This window comes from Myxocyprinus asiaticus, chromosome 22 (genome assembly GCF_019703515.2).
Source record: "Myxocyprinus asiaticus isolate MX2 ecotype Aquarium Trade chromosome 22, UBuf_Myxa_2, whole genome shotgun sequence".
In the NCBI taxonomy this organism is placed as follows: Eukaryota; Metazoa; Chordata; class Actinopteri; order Cypriniformes; family Catostomidae; genus Myxocyprinus; species Myxocyprinus asiaticus.
In genome coordinates, this window is record NC_059365.1 from 4,596,408 (window position 1) to 4,618,833 (window position 22,426).

A 22,426-nucleotide genomic window follows, 5' to 3' on the forward strand; every position below is an offset into this window, starting at 1 on the left:
ATTCTGTCTGAGAACAGCAGATAACTCAGATTGAAGCCTCTAGACTCATTTCTTTTAATTAACACTTCAATTTTCATATTGTATTCCATTTTCATAAATGTGTATTGATTGAGGACTGCTGGTCATATTCTGACTTCTATCTCACTAACCAGCATTCAGATCCACCAACTTGATTGATGCAGAACAGCAATTAACTAGTAACTCTCAGGTCATTGTTTTGCAACCAAATACAGTTGAGTTTCCTACTAATTACAATTTGAAGTGGCATTCATGTGTGCTCAACTCAAATACTGTACGAGCATTCTGTCATAACTTGAAGGCAGCATCTCACTTCTATTCTTCTAATTATTTTATTTGCTGCTAAAATACAAACTAAATGCCACAGTAGACTTAATGTATTGTAGATTGAGCTGGGATCAGAAAATAGAGTGTGAGTGCTTCACAAGATTTTTCCTGACAAACAAAACTGCAAGTTTTCTTCTTTAGCTAGGCCTGTCGCAATTATTTGATTTAATCGTGTTTATTTTTGATGACCACGATTATCAAACATTTTCTGTCTTGTGTCTTTAAAATCTCCCTGCACGTGCCGCATTGCATGCTGTGTGCGCTGAGCAGGTATGTGCATAAAGTTCAAATGACGCTGCTCTGCTAATTTCTCCATCAACTAAGTCATATCACTGTGCGAATTCTACCAAGTTGGGTCTAATTTCAAAGCCAAACACAACGGCACCAATCTGGGCACATTTGGAAATGCTCCAGAACTTTGACAACAGTATGAATTGCCAGAAAAAACATAAACAGATTTTTATTCAGCCACTACAGACATGTGGTCAAGCGCAAATATGACCCCATCCATGAGCTTAACAATAGATGATCTCACAACTGACTGGACTCTTGAGTCAAACTGTTTGGAAACAAGATACACCCCAGAGAACCATACAGCTGATACACTTGTAGAATCTCTGAAGTACATATTAACAGATTGAGCTTTGGATGAGAAAAAAATGTCCTGCATAACCACAGATAATGGTCCCAATATCGTGGCTGCAATAGGCAAACTTGGTATCCCATGGCTGAATTGCTTTGGCCATAATCTCCATTTGGCTGTCACAAATGCCATAGCAAGTGAGAAGGAATGCACAGCCCATGCCCTTGGACTGTGTAAAAGTCTGGTCAACACTTTCAAAATGAGCTGGCTAAATTATAGAGACCTGAAAAAGGCACAGACTGAGGCCAACATCCCCCAATATAGTTTGGTTCTGGTGAGTGATTTATCTTATTAATATATTTACATTGCATATATTATTGATAATTGACTAATACATTTATTTACAAAAAACTTCCATTCTACTTGAAAATAAAAACTCAAATTTGTATCCAAAACTATAATGTTAGATTTTTGAATGTAATTTTGTGTAATTAACAAAAACTAAACCAAACATGTTATTTGTCCTCCAGGATGTCACTACACGATGGGGTACCAAGCAAAAAATTATTGACTGAGTTCTGTAACATCTACCTGCAATCAGATGTGTCCTGATTGATGACAGCAAACATGGGCACCTAAACCCAACCTGGCAGGATATATTGGTCCTTGAGTCCTTTAATGCAGCACTGAAACCCGTGGCTGATTTCACAGATGTTCGAAAAGTATGTGACGGTGTCTTCTGTGAAGCCTGCAATGGGACTTTTAAAAGGAGAGCTCTTATCCCCTGACCCCAAGGACACAACTCTTACAGCAAATATCAAGATAAAAAAATGTGTGCTGTTCTTGATGAAAAGTATAGCTCAGCTGCACTTCAAGAGCTCCTGAGAAAGACCACTCTTCTTGACCCAAGATACAGGGGCCACTTTGCAGAAGCTGCAGTAGTGGATTACACTAAAGACCAGCTTTTAAAGGAGATAATGAAGATGACAGAGGAAACACATGGAAGTGAAGAAGGTGGGAACTGCTCTGTAAAAATATTTTATCAGATAACCTAAAAATGTGCTTTATGTGGTAAATGGTTTTATTCAATATTTAATAAAATAAATAAAAATATAGTATAATATCAATAAATCAACATGACTGTGAAGGGGTCGTGTCACCCCTGTCTGTCTGTCAAAACAGAAGAGCTCAACTTCCTACCCATGAGATTAGGGCTACTCGACTATGGCAAAAATCATCATTCCGATTATTTTGGTTAATATTGAGATCACGATTACTCATTGACATTGGAAACATCATGCATTTATTGAACTTTAAAAAAAAAAAAAAAAAAAAAAAGTTCAAACAAGCGGACAAGCATTCAAACAAGCCCTGATTAAATATTGTTTTCAACTTTCAGCGATAACAATTTCTTCTTCTGCAGTATAGCTCCTAAAAGTAAATGTACGAGTTTTAGGTATCATTTTGGAAAACAATCCAAAAATAAATGCAGAAACGTATTTTGTTCCAGTGTATAATTGGCTAAGACTACACTCTCACCTTTATATTCATTTCTATCCATCTTTAACTCACAAAAAAACAAACTTTTAAATTTTCTTAAGAGAACTGCATATCGCCAATTTTCTTCATAATAAGATACACACAGTAAACGTAACACATATATTATGATTCACTACGTTGCAAGCCATCACGTTATAATCTAGCTGCGGTAAACGCGCGTGAGTGACGAGTGTCCCCACGCCAGAGTGTGCATCATCCAGGAGAAGATTTAATCTCTTCCCCGGTCACTTCACGCAACCATAGATGCGGCGCTGACCTCACAGAGAAATGCCAGTTTCGGAGTTTATTTTCATAATCTGCTTCCTCATTATTTGAACTTCAATAAAGGAAGCCGGGGTGTTTCATTGCGAAACGGAATGCCACACAATAATCGTTATTAACTTGTTTTCATAATCGTTGGAAGCCAAAACTGTAATTGAATATAAAATTTGATTAATCGCCCAGCCCTACATCAGAATCAGAATTGACTTTATTGCCAAGTAAGTTTTCACATACAAGGAATTTGCCTTGGTGTTTGATGCCTACAATAACAATAAACAATAAACATAAGATAAATAATAAACTATATTTAAGATACAATATATAGAGAAAAATTAAACTGACTGGTTTTAATAAAGGAGCTGTACATGTGCAGTTGTGTACGGATGTGCAAAATATGTGCAGAATATAGTTGACGCAAGACAGTTGTGGATACTATGTTAATGTAACGTGTAGTGTCTATGGAGGTGAGATAAGAGACAGTGTCCTAGGCCTTGTTTATGAGGCTAGCTGCAGACGGGAAGTCACTGTTCCTGTGTCATGAGGTTTTGGTCCTGTTGGACCATATCCTCCTGCCAGAGGGGAGTGTCTTAAAGAGATTGTGTCCCGGGGTGGGAGGGGTCGGCCACAATCTTTTCTGCCCGCCTCAGGGTCCTGGAGGCATACAGATCCTGGAGAGATGGCAGATTGCAGCCAATCACCTTCTCAGCAGAACTAATGACACGCTGCTGTCTGCTTTTGTCCTTGGAAGTGGCAGCAGCATACCAGATGGTGATGGAGGAGGTGAGGATGGACTCAATGATTGCCTTCGGCAGGTTGAACTTCTTCAGCTGCCACAGGAAGTACATCCTCTGCTGTGCTTTTTTAATTAGAGAGCTGATGTTCAGCTCCCACTTGAGGTCCTGTGAGATGATGTTCCCAGGAAGTGGAAGGACTCCACAGTGTCAACTGGAGAGTCACACAGGATGATGGGGGTGGGTGGGCTTGGGTTCTTCCTGAAATCTGAGATACCAAATAGAGTGCATGTTGATGCTGAACTGACACAATACCTACAGGAAGAGGCACTAGATCCCTCAGCAGATCCTCTGATGTGGTGGAGAGACAACCAAACAAGGTTCCCTTTAATCTCCAAGTTGGCATGAAAGTACACGTGTGTTTGTGCAACAAGTACTGCTCCAGAGAGAGTGTTCAGTACAGTTGGCAATATTGTGACCCCAGTGAGATGTTGCCTTAAGCCAGAGAAAATCAACTTGTTAGTGTTCCTTTCCCGTAATCTACCGTAAATTATTAAGGAGCAGGATTCACTTTGTTTGTGAATGTCAAAGTTATGGCCTGTTCTGTTATGGTCATTGTTTATTTTGATTGTTTGTTTCTTTTATTTACAGAATTTTCAATTTTCTGAAATATGTCCAAGTCAAAGATGGTATATATTTGCATCTATTTGTTTTTACTATTATTTATATTATTATATTATTATATAATGTTCAAATGGAATAAATGACTTGAATATACAGTATAAAGGTGTTTTTGTATTAAACATACTTCAAGCGGCATAAATTGCAAAGGATACGACTGAATTAAATTTAAATTGAATTGCATTAAATTGCAATTATTTGTGACAATTAAATCATGAAGCACACATACAACTTAAGTATTACAATTTGTTTGACAATTAGTCGTCATAATTGTCAAAGCCCTGAAACAGACAATTAATCGTCAAAACCCTGAAACAGACAATTAATCGTCATAATCGCAATTATTTCTTTGACAATTAATTGTCAGCCAAATTTCATAATCACCCTTGCCGTAGCTAAAGGTTCCATGTCGTAAATGCAGCTCTATACCCCCTCAACACACGCATTTAATTTAAGAAAGACTTCAGCTCTCGGCTTGTAGGACGGCTCGTCTGCTGGAGATTTTCCCCACACGGAAGATACTTTAAGAAATGTGGCTAATAGAGAAAACTGCCATAGTGTTCCGTTACATTATATTTTGCTATTTGGGTGAATCTCTCGAAACCTTGCGAAAAATCAAAAAGTAAATCATACTTTTACACCACCTTTGTTATCGGCATCGGCACAATCCACGATCGGCCGACCTCTACTTTCTATATCACGGTCATGTTTGTATTGCTTTTAAGTTATGCTAAATTTAATGTTTATGTCAATGACAGATTTGGGTTTTAAAATTATAAATTTGAAAACTGAAAACTGCTTTTTTTTTTAACATAGTTCAAATATTTAAACAGTTTTGTACTCAGTTTCAATAAAAGCATGTTAATTAAATAATTGAATGTGTTTTTACATGTCATGTGGTGCATAATATTTTAACAGTCATCACTAGTACAGCAAAGTGCTTTGTTTTTGTTTTCTTAACTTGTAAGTAATATTTATATATTTGTCCTTAAACGACTGAGAGACTGCTCTGAAATTTACAGATCCATTTTTTCTTAAAACCCATAAAATTTACAGGAAAAGTAACAAAATTATCTACTTTAGCATGTTTTATGCTTAAGTAGAAATTAAGTCTCAAAATGGCCTTTTCTTGTCAGTCGCACCACATGATAGTTTGTAAAACAATTATAATTAGACGATATTTATTTATGTATTATGGAAATAATAATTAAAATGCATTGGTGTTTTGTTCAGTAATACAGGACTGTTACAGAATTATGCCAAATATGATAACATTAAAGTAAAAAAAAAAACTTTGATTGATTATAAATAGACTTCCAAAGTTATTGCTGGACTGTCACACCTGACAAGATATTTTTACACTTTAACCTGAATGTGAAAAAATATTCTATAGCTAAAACGCATGGAAAAGTTAAAAGTAGTTTATAAATATATTTACATCTATTTTAGAGGCAATACATATACATGCTACTTATAAAGAAAATGGAACCATTAAAAAAAATAAAACCAAAAATACAGATGGACAGAAAAAGAAGGCATCACGTCATGGACCTTTTAAAAAATAATTATTACAGGAACATTTTTGGTTATACAGTAAATGAGTAATGGGAATTGCCAGTGAGAAAAAAATAAAATTAAAATAAAACTTCTGGACACATTATAGTAATGAGATCTGAGCTTAATTTCCCATTTAAAATGGCAAAATAAAAAATGTCCTCAAATTTTGAGGGTAAAATATGAGCCAAACATGTTTTCGTGAGATGCACTCATTTGTCCCAAAGCCAAAGTAAGTAGTATGTTTAGTTGTTATTAATGAAAGGTGTTGAGAAACAAAGATTATATGCACCACCGCAATGAAAAAATATCCACAGAAGAGAGCCAACATGACCAACAGATGGAAGGGGGGAAAACAATTAGAAACTCTCAGCTGTGTTTCAAACCCCCATTAAAAATCAAAACTGGAGTGTTGTGGCTTTTAGTTCATGTCTATTAGCTTTTAATCCATTTACAGTATATGCTAGTGCAGGCGTACTCAGCTTTTGGAAAGCCAGGGGGTGGGAAAGCAGGATCCCTTTAGCCTCAATTTAATTAAAAAAGATTTTAATTACTTTTTTTTAGTAATAAGCCAAGTAGACTATGCTAAATATGCTATTTAATAGGCTACATCATGGGCGCATGTAATTACCAAGAATAAAATAAAACATTATATATACTGTAGATATGTAGCTTAATTTTTGTGGTTCTTTGGGGGGGGGGAAAGGTTATATATGTTATACAAGGTGACTTATAATCAGATTTATATTCGCAGCTTTGAAGTTTAATTCATTCTTTTCATCCGTTTGCCGTTTCTTTTCCTCTATAATGGCCCAGCAATTTATCGATTCTGCGAATTACTGTAAATGCTCTAGAAAATCGACACCTCAAAATCCATGTACATTTAATAATTTCATGTGATATCACATGGGCCACAAAAAGATAGTTTAATTTACTTGAGTACCATGGTGCTAGTGTACTAATTAACTGTTAGCAAATGTACAGCCTACATTTAAAATTTACATTTAAAATTATCTTTCTCTTCCAGGAAAACGGACCAAAAATAATGATGACTCATCTTGCAATACCCAGATTTTCATCCAATTACATGCTCTCTATTTCTCTCATTTGCATTCGTATACTGTAGAGTTTATCTTGGGCCTAAAAACGAACAATACAAATCAACATTTAAAATTCAGTCAATGAAACAAGGAAGGGTTAACAGTACTCAGCGATACAGACCTGGAAAACTAAGTGTTTTCTATGTGGGTAATGAAAGAAGAGGCTGTGTGTTTGACTGAGGCTCAGGAAGATTGGAAAAAAAGAACAGAAGGATCCATCTATCCTGAAGATCCATCAGGAACACACTCAGGATGGAGAGCTGAATGGATAAACTAATACAAGAATGGAGGGTCACTGGTGTGGAAGTGGAGGGCAGCCAGTCACTTTACTGCAAAGTCATCCAACCATCTATGTCTGTTGAGTTTATATCTACTGTATGCGCAAAAGTGTGGTTTTTTTTATTATTATTTTTTATAATATGATCTAGCCGGAAGATTAATAATATCAAATTATTTCTTTAACCCTTTAAGCGCTGAAGGTTTTTTTTTTTTTTTTTTTTTTAAAAGATGTTCTGTTTCAGTGGCATGCCCAAAATTAAAGGCTTATAACTCTCATCAAAAAAAAAAAAAAAGGTCAAATGTTTGGTATCATTTTAAAGAAAGCTTTTAAATTGTTTTAATTATATTGATCTTGATAAATTATGAGACTCTCAGCCTAAGAAACAAAAAAAAAAAAAAAAAAACCCTTGAGCAAAAATGTACTTTTGTTTCTTATTTTTCAGATTTGACATTATACAGGTGCATCTCAATAAATTAGAATGTCGTGGAAAAGTTCATTTATTTCAGTAATTCAACTCAAATTGTGAAACTCGTGTATTAAATAAATTCAATGCACACAGACTGAAGTAGTTTAAGTCTTTGGTTCTTTTAATTGTGATGATTTTGGCTCACATTTAACAAAAACCCACCAATTCACTATCTCAAAAAATTAGAATATGGTGACATGCCAATCAGCTAATCAACTCAAAACACCTGCAAAGGTTTCCTGAGCCTTAAAAATGGTCTCTCAGTTTGGTTCACTAGGCTACACAAACATGGGGAAGACTGCTGATCTGACAGTTGTCCAGAAGACAATCGTTGACACCCTTCACAAGGAGGGTAAGCCACAAACATTCATTGCCAAAGAAGCTGGCTGTTCACAGAGTGCTGTATCCAAGCATGTTAACAGAAAGTTGAGTGGAAGGAAAAAGTGTGGAAGAAAAAGATGCACAACCAACCAAGAGAACCGCAGCCTTATGATTGTCAAGCAAAATCGATTCAAGAATTTGGGTGAACTTCACAAGGAATGGACTGAGGCTGGGGTCAAGGCATCAAGAGCCACCACACACAGACATGTCAAGGAATTTGGCTACAGTTGTCGTATTCCTCTTGTTAAGCCACTCCTGAACCACAGACAACGTCAGAGTCGTCTTACCTGGGCTAAGGAGAAGAAGAACTGGACTGTTGCCCAGTGTTCCAAAGTCCTCTTTTCAGATGAGAGCAAGTTTTGTATTTCATTTGGAAACCAAGATCCTAGAGTCTGGAGGAAGGGTGGAGAAGCTCATAGCCCAAGTTGCTTGAAGTCCAGTGTTAAGTTTCCATAGTCTGTGATGATTTGGGGTGCAATGTCATCTGCTGGTGTTGGTCCATTGTGTTTTTTGAAAACCAAAGTCACTGCACCCGTTTACCAAGAAATTTTGGAGCACTTCATGCTTCCTTCTGCTGACCAGCTTTTTAAAGATGCTGATTTCATTTTCCAGCAGGATTTGGCACCTGCCCACACTGCCAAAAGCACCAAAAGTTGGTTAAATGACCATGGTGTTGGTGTGCTTGACTGGCCAGCAAACTCACCAGACCTGAACCCCATAGAGAATCTATGGGGTATTGTCAAGAGGAAAATGAGAAACAAGAGACCAAAAAATGCAGATGAGCTGAAGGCCACTGTCATAGAAACCTGGGCTTCCTACCACCTCAGCAGTGCCACAAACTGATCACCTCCATGCCACGCCGAATTGAGGCAGTAATTAAAGCAAAAGGAGCCCCTACCAAGAATTGAGTATATATACAGTAATTGAACATACTTTCCAGAAGGCCAACAATTCACTAAAAATGTTTTTTTTATTGGTCTTATGATGTATTCTAATTTTTTGAGATAGTGAATTGGTGGGTTTTTGTTAAATGTGAGCCAAAATCATCACAATTAAAAGAACCAAAGACTTAAACTACTTCAGTCTGTGTGCACTGAATTTATTTAATACACGAGTTTCACAATTTGAGTTGAATTACTGAAATAAATGAACTTTTCCACGACATTCTAATTTATTGAGATGCACCTGTATATCTCTGGGTGTGAATAAGGTAGCTACAAAAAACTTTTGTTTTGTTCCCAATCATGACAACTGTGATGGAGTAAAACTTGTGTTGATACGACGATGCAAACAAAAGTAATAGCATTACAAAAATAACTTATCCTATTGTCCAAAAACAATTAAAAGAGTCCAAAAGCCTCTCTAAACAAATAAAACATAATAACTGTACGTAAGAACTAATTACACATGCAAATTCAACAATGAAAAAAGTTATGCTCTCTCTCCAAAACATGCAGGCATGAGTAATGAGATCTCATTCAGTTCCATTCTGTGCCATTTGTGTCATCATTAAATCTACGTCATGTACTTGGCGCCATCTCCTGGTGGCCATATATAATTACAGTGAACAATCCTCTCTGCCCATATTTGGATGACTTCCACCTCTGGTTGCAGCAATTTGAATCCTAATACGGTATGTTTAGTGTTCCATGATGCTGGTCAATGTACTACATCATTTCCAGTGAAGTCATCTGATCCAGGAAAGCTAACGTGTTTTTAGCCAGATAGCACATTATGCGCTGTGTCCACATTGTCCTTCGTGTGGATTATCTAATGATCTATGCATCCAATTATATTGTGTGTGGGTTTGTTTGAAATATAATCCCCTCCTCTAAGTAGTGGTATGTTATGTTCTGTTTATTTTTTGTGAAGTTATAAGTGAAAACGTGGCATATAAGCAACACTTGTTTAAATGTAACTTATATCAAATACATATACTTTAGCTATTACTCACTATATTTTTGTCAGTGAAAAAAACAAATGGCTATTTGACCAGTTTGATGTTTTTACCGATTACAATAATATGTGCATTGCAAAATTATTAATAAATTATCAAAACAGAACACTTAGGCTATGATTTGTCTGCAAATTTCAAAGCACTTCAGATCAGTTTTTGTCATAATGCCTACATGCATTGAAAAGTACAGCTTTAAATCTTTGTGTTGGTCATGATTATAGTTATTAATATTTTGATAATTATTTTTTCGCAGCAGTCCTGCCGGCAGGCCCAGTCACCATATGGAGAGAAAATGATATTGGCTCTCTGGCAAAAAGCTAATCATAACAGGGTAAGTTGGAAAATTTGCCTTGGTATATAAATCAAGCCTTATCCTCTAAATCCTATTTTTATATTAATTGCAATTTTTCTAGACTTGCATTTATAAATAATTTATATTGCCATTTCAAGGTATATATGAATGGATTTATCCCATATTTCAACAGTAAAAAAAAAAAAAAAAAAAAAAAAAATGTTTAACCTCAATGAATCTGATCTTACATAATACAAAAACAAAAAAATAAAAAATTGTTGTCATAACCATAATCAAATAATGACTTGCCAGGCCTCCTCTGCCATTTTGCAAGTAAACAAAAACAATATTTTAAAACGTCCCCACAGTTTTTACAGATTAGAGGGACTGAAAGAAGATTAATTACAGGTTTGTACTGACAATCACTCACTATGATTCATCTGTAGCTACATGGAAGCATGGCCATGCATTTTAAAATGCCAAAATAAGATGTAAGTAAAGTTGAAGATCAGTAGAGAAAAGTTTTCTAAAGACAAAGGCCTCATTTGCATCTCTTTTATTTACAATGAACTGAAGTGACTGAAAGGCTGCAATTCTAATAACAAAACAAACTGTAATTGATCACTTTACATGCCATTTAGGCATCTCTTCTTGTCCAAATGGGCCTGTTTAGGCTGCAATATGGTGCAGACATTTTGCTTCAGGAGACGCATGTACAGCGATGTTCAAACAAACTGCCTGGCTGTGACTCCTTCTGTCTGCTTTATGGAGGGAAGGATAGGAAAGGAAGTTGTAATCTTCATAAATTTGATCCCCGTTTTGGATTTTGGCAGTAACCTGGATGGTTTGATGTCGGGTTGGGGATTTGATTTTAATTTGCTCGTTTCGATACAGATCACTGAGCAGAAAGAATCTTTCTGGTGCACTGCGATACTACATTAGGTATCTGTGCACACCAGCCCGGAATGAGTTTTGAAGTGTGTGTGGCAAACTGTGCTGGTTGTGGCGTCATCACAATAACATTCTGCAGTCAATATGGCCAATTTATATATATATATACCAGACCAACTTCCAAGATTGTCAAAATCACAGTGACTGACTAGTTATTTATCAACATACACAGTTAGATTGCTGACGTAATCTAACTGAAGAGATTCAAATCTGCTTCCGCGCCAACACAGAGAGAGAGACTGGCTATATACTTGGCATTATATTCACAGTTCAAACATACTTTTACAAAGAAGCATATTGCATTCGACATTGTGTGACTTGAAGAGTTAAGGGTTATTTCCTCATCCCCAATAATAGGATATACAGTAAATCAATATTTGTTCATTATCCTACTTTGTCTAATGCTGCTGACTTCATGACTGATCTTCGATATCAATCTTGTCTTACTGTGAATTAAGTCAAATTTCCCTCTTGAAAGACGAATAACACGAAACTCACATTATCATGATAACTTTGTGCAAACAGTATATGGTCATTCTACAACTATCATATAAGTCATAACATGCAAGTTATGAATACTTACATAAATATCTTGAATTGTGTTTAACGGAACATCTACTTATGGTTCAACACAAGTCAACAAACAACATAGAATGGCAGTGACAGCCAGCCAGTGCACCCTCATCCACTTTCATTCATTTCTGACTTGCTTTATTCAGGTTCTGGGGCATTTGTAGATCAGTCCTTAGACAGACCGATCAGACGTCTGCATTTTTTCACTTTTCTTGCTGCAAAGGGCAAAATGGCATGTTTACCAATTTAAAAGAATCAGATGCTAAAACTACATTGAATTATAGTCCTTACTAAGAATATACTTTAACGTCTGTTGTTGTTAATGCTTGAGGACTTGCTATTGGCTGTTGTCATTGCATAATTAATTAGGTACATCTGTGCAGGTTTTGGGGACTGTTTGGGGGTGTTATTAATTAACATTTAAAAGTTATTGGGGGTTATAGTTATGTTTTAAGTTCTGTTTAATATTAATTATGTTGTTTTATGCTATTACATAAAAGCCCCCGGTTCTGGCGCCCCTGTCTGTGCAGCACAAACAAACCAGGACTGAAATGTAGCAGAATGTATTGCATTAACAAATTGTCAACTTTATGAAAAGATGACCAATCACAATTTGTTTTGTTTTTACACACTGTTTAGGGGGACACTTTTATATGAAATATCTGATAAAGCAATAATAGCCACAGAAAAAATTCTATTTACACAGTGGTGTCAGTCCTTCTTAGGGCTGGGTAAAAATATTGGGACCCACTTTATATTAGGTTTCTTAAACTAATATGTACTTAAGCATTTGATACAATGTACTTATTATGCACATAAGTGTTGTTGCATTGTACTTACATTTTAACCCCTTACACCCTGAAGGCATTTTTAAGGAATTCATGCTTAAATGGCATACCCAAATCTAAAAGCTCATAACTCTCATGTGAACTATACCAGGACATTTTTTTTTTGTTGTTGTTGATGGTACAAAGCAATCCAGAATTACAGCATATGGAACCATGGAGGCTATTGTGTCCTTTTATTTATCAAAGTGTCCAAAGACCTCTCCAAACAATAAATAATGTGTTTTATTTAACATTAATTAAACAGAATAACTGAAAACTATGAATGCAATCAACTGAAAAGATATATAAATACTTTGGACACATGGATGTTTTTCAAATATGGAATTTAACGCTCTCTAGAGAGCCAATGAGAATGGTCTGACACATCTATGATGTGAAGGATCGTGTTTTAGTGTTTGTCAAATATTTGCAGAGGCAGGACACAAACGCAGAGTTAAAAAAACAAAAGGTTTTATTAATACAAAAATAAGCAAAGGCAAAACAAAAACTACCCAAAGGGGAAAACCAGGCTCTGGGCAAAATATAACAAAAACGGGCTGGACTGGAAAACGGGGAAAACACACAGGACCGATTGGACGGGGAACAGGACTGACTGGAACAAGGCCAACAAACAAGACCGACCGGAACATGCAAGATGAACTGGCACTGGACAGAACACATGAGGCGACAAAAATAGGAAGACAGGTTCAACAGGTTAACAAGAGAGGGCAGGTGTGACTAATAAACTAATAATGGACAAACAAGGAGGCGGGGTATGACGCAAGACAGAGATACATGCGGCGATACAGAAACAAAACAAAGCCACGTGCTCTCACAAGACAACAAAACACCGAATGGCATGATCTCACATCGCCAAGACAATAAAGCAATATACACTCATGCCAACTGACAGTACAGACGAGAGAATGCGTAGCAACGGCAAACAAAATGATGCCATGCTAAACAAAATGATGCCACACTAAACAAAACCTGAGCGTACATCGAGAGGCAAATGCCACGCATTGAATGCAACAGGCGACAAAATGAGACAGGACACCTGTGCAAGAGTTCGGCCACACACACACCCGACAACTCAGCCCGAAGTGACCAAACCTCAGCACAACGTGAAGACAACTCGCGATCTGGGCACGCAGTGCAAAGCAAGCACAACGCACGTCCGCGGTCGTGAGAGGCAGACATAGATTATAGACGCGAGTGTATGCTGCCAAGATGATAAGCAAAATGCACTCACACCAATACAAGACAAGACATGGAACATGAGTGTTCGGATCCCAACCCCAAAAACGAACCAGACAGAAGGGTCAGGATCCAGACACCATGCTCTGGACATGAGACACAAGACCGACTGAAGAGTGCACGGCAGAGAAATACAAACCCACAGCCGTGCGCTCAAACAAAGACAGACAGAACATGGAGCATTAGTGTCCGTATTCCTTCACAGACCGAAACCAAACCAGACAGGAAGTCTGGATCCAGACACCATGCTCCGGACATGAATCAAGACAGACCGAAGAGCGCACAGTGGGAAATCACAACCGGACCCGTGCGCCCACACAAAGACAGCACACAAAACACAAGACAGACATGGGATGATGATGCCACGGTCCTGTCAGACAAAAACCCAGACTGACAGGACCGTGACAGTGTTTTGATCCCAGAGAAACCGTCGCCATATAGACGCCATTAGCGATAACCACCATAGCTGTCATGACACTCTTTGAGGACTACAGTGTATTTCAGCATTTACTTATCCTATTACATTGAGTGTGGGCTTGTTTGATTCAAGATCACCTGCTGTAAGTTGTCATTTGCCATTTTCTATATCATGTTATTAAGTAATAAACCAAAATGTGATGGAAATGCTGTTTATCTCTTTTTTATGCATGTGGATAATACTCACTGTAGTTTGGTCTCTTGAGTAAAATAAATTTGCTCATTGTATTCTACTAATCAAGACCTTTCCAAAAGATATATGAAACGCAGCTGTTTGATCTTTTGATATTTTTACCGGTTCTAAATATGATTGTTGTGATCGCAAATTTGTGAATTCTGAAAATGGAACCATTTTTATTGATCAGCAAATGTAAAAGCAGTATTGGAGAATTAGTCAGATCAGCTATATTCATTGTAAAAATAAAAGTCTTAGCATTAAACGACACTTATTTTGCACAGATCAAGCAAGTGGTGGTTGAAAAATACCATCTTTTGTTTTTTTCCGGCCCAGTACTGGGTCGCTCTGAGTGTAAGAGGTTAAAGTACCTGTAATTAACTACACATGTAGTTACACTGTTAAAATGTGTTTGGAAATTTGTATCGATACTCAGCCCTAGCCCTCGACCAGCTGTACAGCAAATAAAATCAAGTGATCCATCCTTCCTTCGAAGTTGTGTAAATCCACCAATCAGATTGGAACTGGCGATTTCAGCCAGCTCTTGCCTTTTTTTGGTGCAATATGCATCAGACACTCAGTGAGCAGACTGTGGATGGTCCATGTGCGAGAATAGATCAGTACAGTCTTTGAAACAACATGATCACACAGGAAGTCAGAATGTTGCTTTCATATTTTTCAGTATCCTGACAATCTCACCACTATGCAGATTTACTGACAAGTGCAATCCCCATCAGACATTTTACATCCATTCAATTGTTTTTACCTTCTCCTGTGGTGCAACCAGAAGTACGTTGCATCAGCCGCATGGCAGACCTAGGTTCTCATCCTGGGTTGAAACCAGGAAGCAGTCGCATTTGCATAATCCTCTCTATAGAATACATTTTTACTCCATTGACGGATAGGTTTAGAGTTTGTGTTTGGGGTAGAGTAAACAAAAAATGCATTCCACCATTAAAAACAACTCGCTTTACAAACTAGAGCTCACTTGTGCTCTTACGTTTCGGTAGCCACAGACGGTAGCCGAATTCACTGTGAGAACTGTCTGCTTTAAACAAACTGCAGTCTCAAACACAAAGAGAATGAACCAGTTTTGCATTTTAATGACCTGTAACGCTTGAGGAGATGTGCTAACTCAAAAGTTCCTCTGTAATAATACTTAAATTCTATGAAGAACCCTGATGGGTATTTAATATAAAGGTGCGCCGTGCATTTTGAATCAACGTCCTTGCATGGCACCGTTAATATAATGTACATTTTAATTGAGTTGTGAAGGGAATCTTTCAACTCTCTAAATGAAGTTCTGGCTGATGACGAAGGTTTGCAAGGACACCATGTGCCTGTTTTCATCAAGAATTGGGTTGAATAAAACCTCACAATCATAAGAGTTCTTCATCAGGCCTGTCACTCAGAGAGCAATGACGTTATAGCAGACAGGAGAGATTCTAGTATTGGTGGGGTCAAGCTTAGTAAGCCTCTGAAATGAACCTCCCAAGGCCATTTTGTTGGGGAATTAATTCCCCTCCCCTGCCTCAGTGTTGAATGGGATTTGCTATGGATTCCAATCAGCTGATTAAAAGCATCGACTGGGCTGTCAAGTGCACAGAGAGAGATAGCACACTTTTGTCATACATCTAAAGATGCATGTCTATGCCTTCAAAGATGACCAAGCTAAGTGCTGCTAGTAAACCACAGAGCTGAACATGCATTCTTATTCCAGTCTCATCTGATTAGCAATCTCAAATCATCAGAAATTATTAATCTTCTTTAGGTGGTGGTGGTTTGGTGGGTAAGTCTCAGGGCTAGTAACGGGAAGGTTGCTGGTTTGATCCCTGCAAAAAGTAAGCCATGAGCTTTTGTGACCTTGAGCAATGCACATAAACCAAGGCTGCTCAAGGGGGATTTATCCAATAATATGTTCATGGTGCTGTTCTATGGCGCCATTATGCTAAAGTTATGGGAATACATTTCAACATCCCTGATTGCCTCATGGGACGATATATAATAAAGATTGTAGATTCTCTGTAACTCTCTATTCGCCATTTTATTTTCCTACCTGATCTCAAGTCGTAATAAGAGCTGGCATGAACTAAACTAACGACTTTTACTCCCATAGAGAAAAATAAATAAACAAACAAACAAACAATGCAAGATTTATCCTTGAAGTTTAAGTTTATCCTATTACGTTTAACCCCTTACCAGAACCCTAAACCTAACCAAGAGTTTAATAGGAAAATAACTTGTGTACCACAGAAGAAAACATTAGGTTTGGAACGAGACGAGGGTAATGTATTACAAGTTATTTGACATACAGTTGAAGTCAGAAGTTTACATACACTTAGGTTGAAATCATTAAAACTCATTTTTTAACCACTCCGCAGATTTCATATTAGCAAACTATAGTTTTGGCAAGTTGTTTAAGACAGCTACTTTGTGCATGACACAAGTAATCTTTCCAACAATTGCTTACAGACAGATAGTTTCACTTTTAATTGACTATATCACAATTCCAGTGGGTCAGAAGTTTACATACACTAAGTTAACTGTGCCTTTAAGCAGCTTGGAAAATTCCAGAAAATTATGTCAAGCCTTTAGACAATTAGAAAATTAGCTTCTTATAGGAGGTGTACTGAACTGGAGGTGTACCTGTGGATGTATTTTAAGGACTACCTTCAAACTTATTGCCTTTTTTCTTGACATCATGGGAAAGTAATAAGAAATCAGCCAAGACCTCAGAAAATAAATTGTGGACTTCCACAAGTCTGGTTCATCCTTAGGAGCAATTTCCAAATGCCTGAAGGTACCACGTTCATCTATGCAAACAATAGTATGCAAGTATACACACCATGGGTCCACGCAGCCAGGAAGGAGATGCATTCTGTATCCTAGAGATGAACATAGTCTGGTGCGAAAAGTGCAAATCAATCCCAAAACAACAGCAAAGGACCTTGTGAAGATGCTGGAGGAAACAGGTAGACAAGTATCTATATCCACAGTAAAATGAGTCCTATATCAAAATAACATGAAAGGCTGCTCAGCAAGGAAGAAGCCACTGCTCCAAAACTGCCATAAAAAACCCAGACTACAGTTTGCCAGTGCACATGTCCTCTGGTCTAATGAAACAAAAATGTAATTGTTTGGCTATAATGACCATGGAAAAAGGATAAGGAGGAAAAAGGATAAAGGATAAAGGAAAAAGGATAAGGCTTGCAAGCCGAAGAACACCATCCCAACCGTGAAGCATAGGGGTGGCAGCATCATGTTGTGGGGGTGCTTTGCTGCAGGAGGGACTGGTGCACTTCACAAAATAGATGGCATCATGAGGAAGGAAAATGATGTGGATATATTGAAGTAACATCTCAAGACATCAGCCAGCAAGTTAAAGGTCATCGCAAATGAGTCTTCCAAATGGACAGTGACCACAAGCATACCTCCAAAGTTGTGGCAAAATGGCTTAAGGACAACAAAGTCAAGGTATTGGAGTGGCCATCATGAAGCCCTGACCTCAATCTCAAATTTGTGGGCAGAACTGAAAAAGCGTGTGTGAGCAAGGATGCCTACAAACCTGACTCAGTTACACCAGTTCTGTCTGGAGTAATGGGCCAAAATTCCAGCAACTTATTGTGAGAAGCTTGTGGAAGGATACCCAAAACATTTGACCCAAGTTAAATAATTTAAAGGCAATGCTACCAAATACTAACAAAGTGTATGTAAACTTCTGACCCACTGGGAATGTGATGAAAGAAATAAAAGCTGAAATAAATTATTCTCTCTACTATTATTCTGACATTTCACATTCTTAAAATAAAGTAGGGATCCTAACTGACCTAAGACAGGGAATGTTTTCTACGATTAAATGTCAGGAATTGTGAAAAACTGAGTTTAAATGTATTTGGCTAAGGTGTATGTAAACCACCGGCTTCAACTTTTATGTGGGGGGGCGAAAAATGCCCTCATAATGAATTCTTCCGTTTTTTATTTTGATGTTGATTGAGTTATTAGGGTAAGAGGTAATATATATCAATCTATTGTTTTAATTTGTTTTAATTAATTGATTAAATTTAAGTCAACAGATGAGACAGGTTGTTTTAAATGAAAAAATATGCCCTCATTAAGATAATTTGTTTTTTTCCTGGAAAATCAAATACTGCCCCTTAATAAAAAAGTAAATTTCTGAAACCACATGAGACAATGTTGGGGGAAACTTGGTAACTTGGGGGGAAAAAAACGGACACAATAAAGTTATACTGAAAATATTTGTTTCTACTATATAATGAATTCCTAGAACTTGCATAACAAATTTCCACAACTGAATGGCAAAAAGGGATTGTCCTATGACATCATTGTGAACCGTCACTGTGGACAAACCCCCTCACACAGTTTCACCTGATATTAACTCCAGACTCTCACTTGACAGCAATCACTTGACTATAAATAGTGAAGTGGAACACAGTGCATTTCATTTCAATATTTGTGACAGAACGAATCAGAGACCAAACTTTGTCAGAGTCAGAGATTTCTTTAAGGATTTCTTTCTTTATTGTGGTTCACAAATTCAAACAAATCTCCACATTTAATAAAACTACAGTATAGACCACAAGATGCTGTGTGTTATATGGATTTTACCACAGTTAATAGATATTCTTAAGGCCGGTTTACTTCTGTGTCAGACCGCAGTAGGCTCTGCTTAGGTTGCATTTATAGTTCTGCGTTGCTTTGTCATGCATCATTCTGCGAGTACACGGGCAAAATGCTAGTAAAAATTCCTTCATTCCTGAAAAAAAAACAAAAAAACATTTCTTAAACAAAAGCTATATCATTCATGGAGTTGAAAGTATTTATTAAATTGTAGCATTGAAAACTAGTTCATCAAAGTATGTAAAAATGTTGAGATTTAGTAAATGATTCATTATACATGTCTGCCATGCAGAGAGAAAATAAATCCGACATATACAGCATGCATGTTCTTGAGTCACTTAAAAAAATACATATTTTGACATACGTTGAAAAAAATCTTAATGCTCACCCAACTCAAAATGGGTGTCGATTTCATTGTAAAGCTGAGAAGCTGGACTTTACAATGCATAGTGGCAAATAAATAAATAAAAAGAGTTTATAAGTTGTAAACAGATGTGTTTATGTCGCATTTTCGCTTGTAACTTCATTACACAGTAGCAGAATATATTAAACAGCAGATGCTTCAGATTAAAACAAGTCCAAATTCAATGTTATACCATGTGTGGATTTTAAAATAATCTTGGAGAAAATGCGGCGCTACCGCAGATATATTTTTTGTCATCCTGAAGGATGGTCTCTGCTTACAAACTGGACCAATCACAGCTGTTGTGGTCTGCGTCGATGCGACGCGTGGCTAAATTTTTTTAGCAGTGCATGTCATGCGCTGTGCCGTACCACTCGATAAATACCAATCGAAGTCAGAACTTTCATTTTATAAAGTGGCTTTTAGAATTTTTCTATTGAAATCGAATGTAAATGTATACTGGATAAATGTATGACTCAGAGTGATATGATCATATAATGAGGTGAATGTAACAGAGTGATTTTGAGAATTTTGAGTTGACAAGAAAGGAAACTTCTCAAGGCACAGTTCAGGCCTGAAGACACCTGGTTCATTGTTGGGGGTCTGCAAGTGTTTTAACAAATCATTCTTTAAATTTCATGTAGCAGATGTATCATTTTATAGCTCTTGGAAAGCAACTTGACTCAAGGAAGGAGAAAGAAACGAAATGATAGATGCCACGACCGATGCAGCTAGTTATCAATTCAGCACAGCAACTCAAAGATGCCACTGTGTATAAGCGTTTATCACACCTCATGCCTGTGTGATTCATCATTTGTCCACACTTGTCCCTATTCGTTCTCCCAGTGGAAGAAGCAGAACGTTGTTGAGTCAGGCAGTTCCTCAGCTTAGATATCACTGTATATGAGAAGCTGTTTTAAAGATGATAAAATACTTTCTCTTATCCCAAAGTACTGTGCTGCGACAACTAAGTAAGCCATTCGTAGGTTGATTCCTCTGAAAAGTGTAACACTGGGCTTCTGTGGCGCTATCAAAACATAACATTATTTGTTTGAGCATTCTGACCAGCCCAAGTTGATCAGTCTGGATACCTCTACAAGTCTACATTCTGCAAATGAAACTCCTCAAAAGCATTGAACTGTGATATTACAAGCCCCGAAAGCAAAAATGCTCCCTCGGAAAAGAGAAAGGCCAGAACCACTTTGACCACTTTTCCAATTAAAGGCTATGAATGAAATCTGTGGTGGTTCTCATTTGAAAGTCTTGATCTATAAAAGCTGTCTGTAGCCGGAGGCAAACACTGTGACTCACTGCAGTCCAGCAGCTCCTTGTGGATCCTTTAAATCATGCCTTCCCTATTCTGTCCTCTTTCTATGCCACATATTGCAATGTTTATGAATAGAATAAATAAAGAGACTGAGATGGAGCCTGTGGGCCAGGAAAGGGAAATAATTGTCGCTAAAATCACATTTATATGCCCCACATTGCCACACTAAATGTTTAATTAAGCTTCAAATTCTAAATGTTTCATAAAATTCTGATTTGAAGCTCAAGGTTTGCATTTTTAGAAGAGCCTGCATATAGCTATTCTAATAACGTATCTCCTAGCCTGTTAATATGCTTTCCTAAAATATCTGTTGAGTGTGCATTTCTTTAACTTGAGTTGTACAGTTGTTTTGATGAATTTTATTAAAAAATAATAATAATACAAAATTAAAAAAAGAATATGTTGGTTTCATAACTTTTGATGTTTTATTGAGCAGTTATGAGTAATAGGAAGTTCATTCAAATTACTAGTAATCCTCACATTATGCTATATGTTAAAATAAATTGTATATTATGTTATATTTAGATAAACTTTTACAGAAATGTTGATAAAAAAGATGTCTTCACATGTATCACACTGGTTTAGCTGTAGTTAATGTATATTTTGAAATGTCAAATAATTTCTACGTTTTATTATTTCTAAAAACAAAATGCATATTAAGTAATAACTTTTATATTTGTCAATTCACATGCCAAAAATATAAATATTTTACATGTATGAACAGTTAAGAACCTATTAATGACTTACAATATAGTTTTAGATGAAAACCATTGGGTTATGAATGATTTATAAGCTTGAATTCCACCGGGTCAAAATTGACCCCGCAAATGCAAAAGGTGAATGCAGATTCTGACCGCAACAGGAGGGTAAATACAATAAAATTGTAAAATAACTAAACGTATTTAAAAAAAAATTGTTTACCTAATTAATGGTGCTTGGTAAGGCACCGTTTGTGCTACAGACATAAATGATAGTACGTCAAATCGTGCGGCTGGTTGAGGAGAGGTGTGCCATTACTATTCAAAGGGATCAGACTTAAAAAATTTAAATTAGGGACCCGAGGCATATCTAGAGACCAGAATACCATAAAAACTTGAGGGTGGGCTCTTTTGGCAACAACCTAGCAACAACCAAGAATACCCTAGCAACCACCTAGCAACCACCCAGAATACCACATATTAGCAACACTCTAAAAACCACTCAGAACACCTTAGCAACTGCATAGCAATGCTGTGGCAACCACCCCCAACAAAAATGTGTTTTAAGTTTTTCCTCACTACATTTTGTTTTTATGCAATTGCAGGATGTTTTACATTTCTTGTAATGAATCTTTTCATGTTGAATATTAACACAAGGTCATATTAATTCTTCATTGGGCCATTAAAACCCCAATTAATGGGGAATTGTAAGTACTTTGTGATTAACTCCAAGAATGAACAAAGACGCTGTCACATTAAGACTAAGCTGACCCCATTAGACTCTTCCGAGTGTAAGGACCGGGCCGCAGCCAGCAATTGAGATAAATGAAGCACACAGAGGGAGCAGAAGACTGTGTTCAGCTAAACACATAGAAGTGGTCAATTTATTGTGCTCTTGCATGATGCACG

General features: G+C 37.0%; 1 long non-coding RNA gene across 1 annotated transcript in view; it reads left to right on the top strand.

The window, feature by feature from the left end:
* Nucleotides 1-440: 440 nt before the first annotated feature.
* LOC127412825 (uncharacterized) overlaps nt 441-22,426 on the top strand; it is a 35,282-nt gene continuing 13,296 nt past the window's right edge. The window contains exons 1-3 of the long non-coding RNA XR_007892487.1: nt 441-1,262; nt 1,459-1,942; nt 10,153-10,230. This is a non-coding gene — a long non-coding RNA (uncharacterized LOC127412825). The remainder of the gene's footprint in view (nt 1,263-1,458; nt 1,943-10,152; nt 10,231-22,426) is intronic.